Source organism: Agelaius phoeniceus, chromosome 3 (genome assembly GCF_051311805.1).
Source record: "Agelaius phoeniceus isolate bAgePho1 chromosome 3, bAgePho1.hap1, whole genome shotgun sequence".
NCBI lineage: Eukaryota > Metazoa > Chordata > Aves > Passeriformes > Icteridae > Agelaius > Agelaius phoeniceus.
In genome coordinates, this window is record NC_135267.1 from 74,784,495 (window position 1) to 74,790,494 (window position 6,000).

Consider the following 6,000-nt stretch of genomic DNA (forward strand, 5'->3'; position numbering starts at 1 on the left):
TCTCTTCATGGCACCAAAAAACCACCCACAAAACTAAAGACAAGGAAATAAAATGACTGGAAATGTGTGAAAACATAACAGCAGCACTTTAGCACTAATACAGCGTCTCTCAGAAAAACAGAAGGGAAGGACCAAAAAAAGCAAATTTTCTGGGAATGAGCAGATTCACCTAAAGCAGTGGCATCCTCTGACCTGTGTCCATTGGTCTAACCACCTTTTTTAAGGCTTTTGAACGTACTCAAGTATTTGCATAACCTGGTAAAAAGACATTTAAAAATTATACAGTGTCTGCCACATCTGGTTCCCAAAAAGAGATGGGTATGGAAGAAGGTCTGAAATTCCTTTGGAGAGGCTGTTTTTCCTCACAAGGGGAAGCTGAGTAGAGCAGGTGAGGATTCTGCCACTAATATATGAGTAATACTAGGCAGAATTTTTTTCACTATCCTGGGCATCATATTCCCACCTACTAAAATTTAGTGATACATTTCCTCACCTTTAAAATACTTGTTATGTCTTGTGTGTATCTAACTGGTTTTGGACCAGCCAGAAAAACAGGAAAGCATGAAATCCTGAAACTGTTCTAAAATTATGTTCTGATGAGACTTCTTGACCCCTTCTAAAATGTGGGGGTTTTGGGTACACTTTGGATAAGCCATTGAATTCTGAAAAGTTAAGATGAGCTCACAGTATTTAAGGATTTGTCCATTATAAGAGAAGAAGATTTACCATGGTTTCTTTCAGAAAGAAAGGAAATAATTCCACCCAAGGATTATACCTGTGATTTTGTACATCAAGCAGCCCAAATAATATATGATGAATACTAACATACGTGTGTACTCCCTGCTAGCCACACGATAGGACAGGAGCTGCTACAGACTGTCACAGTCAGAAGGCCAAACCCTTGTCTTGGTCAGCTCAGTGGGAGTTTTGCTTGAGTGATAGCTGGATGAGATTCAGTCTTTGGTTTGTGCTGCAGACATCCACAGAGCAAGAGCTCTAATGCTTGCATGGGAACATCTGCTCTCTAAAGCCATTTGAAAAAAAAATTATAACTATGTAATAACTTGGCACAGCATTGTTTCCATTGTGGAGAAGACCACCCTTGTAGATGAGGAAGGGGGGCTTTGAAGAAAAAGAAACCTGGTGCTGATTAAACCAAAGGTTCTTCTAATCTATTATCCTACTTCTTGAAAGCTGCCTGTATCTAATTCACTAGAAGAAGGTGTCAAGTATTTATCATTAAAAACCATACATTAGCACTCCTCGAAGGAAAACGTAATTCTTAGCCCCAGGCAGAAAATGGGTGGATCTGCCTTTGTGCCTGCGTGGTTTATTTTGCACTAAGATAACTGCAAATATTATTGTTATTCATGAAAATATCCCAGATTTTTAATCCCAATTCTCCTCCTATTGAGAGCTCTGGAGATTGATTATATATTCTGTACAGTATAAATTTCCTTTTTACCAATTTCAGATCTGTTGCTGTTTAATTTCATTGACAGGCTTGATTTCTCCCAGATTTAGGAAAGGAATTAATAACATATATTTCATCATAAAACTGTGCGTTAGAAAAACAATATCCTACTTTACTGCTTTGTGCAAGTGTCTGTAATGGGTTCATGTGGTACATCAAAGGTAGAAGAATTTCCTCTGCTTGCTGAAAAGATCAGCTGTAGTGTTGTTGATATTTTGTTGTAGGTACAGGATGCTCCCCATGTTTATGGCCTTCTCCAAATCTATCATTTTAGCTCTTGTGCAGAGGTGTTATATATATGCACATGCACACATAGAGAGAAAAATCTACATATTTTGCAAAGGTTAAGTATCATTCTGTGCTTGGCTTGTTCTTAATGCTTTCCCTAGCCAGCTGCTACTGGCCACAGTTGGAATCAGGCAAATGAGATGGACAGACCTCTTTTCCCTTGTCAATTGTCACTGATCATTACCTGTTCTTCTTGATATATTTAGAGCTGGAAGTGTTTGGTTCTCTTTTAGAAGCAAGTGAATTCCTTTTTAGACACTGCTGTCATTTCTGAATTCTTTTCAGCACTGCTAAATGCAAAAGCCTCTGGAAGCTGGAGGATTGCATTACAAGTCACACTTCAAATCTTAGCAACAGCTGTTCTAAGGTAACTTTTAATTTAGAAAATTATTTTAGTCATTGAGATTACAGAGTCATTCAGTAACTTCTGGCAGATAGTCTTGACACCCCCTTTAGGAGCTGATTTTTTCTCTTTAAATAATGTTGATGGAAAAGAAAACAAAGGAAAGGATAGCAAGCTGCAGGCGCAGTGAGCAGCTGAAAAGGATAATTTTTGATCAATGCTTTTTCTTCATATGAGTGAAGAAAAAGAAACCTAATGGTTTCAGTTTCATGCAAGGCAGTCTTCAGCTGATCATTCAATCCAGTGTACTTCCTGGAGCTGCTGCTTCTGCCTTCTTGCAAATAGCAATAACCTCCACTAGAAAGACATTGTTAAGGCACTCCTTGCTGGTGAGACTGGAGTACTTTTGAGTTTACAGCATTTCAGAGCTAGAACCCAAGAAAATTAATCTGTCCTGGTTTTCAAAGATTCAGCTCAGTGTCTAGGTTTTTGCAGCCAGAAGCAAAAGACCACCCATCTTGATGTGGATGTAATCCAGTGGGTTTAACTATATGCAGTAGCTCACCCTGGATGCTGAAGAAATAGGGACGGTGTTTTGAGCTGAAACTAGTGACAACTGGGAGATCAATTGCCTTCTCAAGTGAGAATAAGTTCCAAAGATATTGTCAATCACTGCTATAGAGAACAACAGTTCTCCATTTAAAAAGTGCCAATGCTCGTAAAGGAGAGGGAAGGAAACCAGAACCTTGTTAAATGCTCAGATTAAGATCTGCGCAGTTTTCAGAGAAGTGGAGCATATACAGGCAGTAAAATGGAAATAGACCACATTTTTTTTTCTTGGAAATTTTTCCTTTTAAGTATTTTTTTTAAAGACAGATATAAAGAGTCTCTTTTCTTTCAGATTTGTTATATATCAATGTAAAGCTCGCACTTATTTGAGAAGGAAGCAAACTCAATTTTACACAGAGGACACTGAGACAATTACTTTTTTTCTACAGTTCCAAATTCCTCCATAGGATTTAATTAATTGCTTTTTGTTGAAGACTTTATAGTTTTCTGTGTTTATTTAACACTATTAAAATGGTCAATAATGATAAATTATCTTTTTGGGTCAGCTTATTTGATGTCTCCACCAAAGACTGGTGTCCGAACTTAAAATACACCTTAAATCAGTATTCATAAAATGGAATGAAATTAAGCCATTCATGGTTATATATAGGAAAATTTCTCAACTCAGCATAGAAACTGTATGGTTCATCACTGGATAATCAAGAAACCTGTTGTTCTTCATGCCTAGCATCAGCCATCACTGTGGTGTGAGAAGATAATATCCTCCTGCTCCTAAACATAAAGAAAAAGGAAGCTGTAGCTGAACACAAATGAATCAGAGAGATTCTGAACACTGGGGCAATGACTATCACAAGACCATCTGTTCTAAAACATGAAGGCACAAGTCATTATGACAACAATATAAAAAAAATCAGCTCCTGCTATTTCCTGTTCAGAATTTCCTCTAAAAATGAATTGACATCCCTTTAAGAGAAATTAAGATAGGCAATCTTAACTTACCTTCTAGTTATTCATTCAACTACGGGGCACTATGCTGGAGGCATAGATGAAAAGAACTCTTTACTGCTAACCTGTTATATTTGGCAGGTTGAGACCAATACACTGTAAGGTCTAGACTTTCAAACACATCTCTAGTTTTCAGTACAGAAAAATGTTCTGAGCTAATGCCTAATTTAAAAACAATGACCCTGGTATTCAATATATTTTCTGAGTTTATTATTAAGACAAATAATATCTATGGAATATTTTCAAGGTGGGGGTGAAATATTTACTATATTATATTTGAAAATGTGTGGATAATATCCACTTTTTTGCATTGATTGAAGGGTCTTTCATGTAATATTTTCAGTTCTTAGGGTTGGGGTTTTTTTCTGTTTCCATCTACAGTAACATAAAAATGAGGAGATGATTTTTGTTATTAGCAACCATTCTTAACTGCAGATATGAAGTCTGGTTTTTACTGAAATCACACGCCCTGGGCAGGAATGTTCTATCCAGAACCATTTGACTGTTCTGTGGAGGGGAAGAACTGTTCTCTCCCTGTTCACTTCCAGAAGGCATTAACAACCTTCTGAAGAGAGGTACAGTACAACTGAGTTACTGAAATCAGAGTTACTGAAACTGAGTTACTGGCATCTGTGGCACGAATCCACTTAACCTGCCATGGCAGCCAAAGAAATAGCCAAGGTAAGTAGTCCTGCTTACAGCTGTCCTGGGTACAGTCTTCTACAGAGAAGGGGGGAATCTGTGCCAAGGGCATGGAGAGTCACTTCACCCACTGAGGTCTGCAGATCAGCTCCATGGCCTCTGTGTTGCCTGTACTAAAAATACGTTCCCCTAGCCTTACGCCAATGCATCTGTGTACAATCTAGTTCCACATTTAGCACCTGAATACTGCACTTAAGATTTATTTCTTTTCTTAATGATGCATACAGACTAAAATTAAACAGTCTTACTTGCTTATTTCTGGAACATTTGTGCCAGCACTGCTTTTTTTTCCTTCCACGAGCTGGGGTTTCATAGTGCTCCTGTATGTCCCAGAGCATGGAATGACTTGAAAGAGTTCTTAGAGAAAGTCCAGTGCAAACCACCGTAGTGTTATAATACTGGAAGGATCATTGCTTGTGCATTTTCATTCATGTCCAGGACAAGTTCATAATGTGGTGGGTCCTATTTTTCAAAGAGTGTGAATTGTTTAGCTCCCTAATTATATACATACTTTCTTCCCTCTGTTGTTCCTCCATCAAATACTGTGATTTACCAATGCAGGTAATAGGCTGGTAAATCACAACCTATTTCATATCAGCTATTATTTCATATCAACTTCTTAGGTCATGCACAATTCCCAAAACCGACTGCAGCCACTTTCAGAAATAAAAGATTTTTTTGTAGTACTTTCAGAAATAAAAGATTTTTTCTAAATGAGTTGCATAAATTTCTATAGTTTTAAAAGAAATTAATGTGTGTGTTGGCACATATGGCCTTCTTATAAAGAGGAAGTTCACTTTTCTGTCCAATTTTGATGCTGCATTTCCATATGGATATGGAAAAGACATTATCAATGCACATTTTTGTGTCCCTTCCTGCAATATTCTAGTAAAGTTTTAACACTGGGGAATGGCTTGGAAAACCTTTGGGCTGAGACATCTAAACAATTCAAGACACAGAACTGGTATTTCTCAAGAATAAAGATTAATTTTTGCAAGAAACTGTAAACATTTCACTGTGATTAATAAGGTAATAAATTGAAGTATCTTTACCTCTTCTACTGTTCATTCAATAGTCTGCATAGAAGTGTCCTTGTGGAATAAGCCAGTGTTGGCAATTTGCCTTATCATGACTGCCAGTCTTCCATTGACATGTTCAAAATTTTGGAACTCATACATCATTTTTAGCAGAAAGCTTGACACTTATGTTGCAAATGTTTTGCATTTGAAATGTAAAATAAAACTGAAACTGTGAAAAAGTTATGAATTCAAAAGGAAACAATCTCAGAGCATTTTAATTTCCTGCCATAACCATAATTTTCTATCTCATCATCCGGGGCTGTGACGTCCCTATTGCACGATAAGTTGTTCCATTTCTCTTAGGGTAACATATAGGAAAGACAGAAAATCCTCCCCCTTTTTACCTGCCACAAATCTCAGAAGTGCATAGCAAAGCCAAGGTGGTGGAAGTCACTCAGCATTACAGACCACCAGGTTCTGAGAAGGAAAAAAAAGAAAAAATTACGACAAAAAGGCCGATGGTAGGAATTCCTACTGCTACTGGCCAGGTCCAACAGCATTAAATAACAGTTCCTGATGGGAGCTTTTAGGGATTTCTA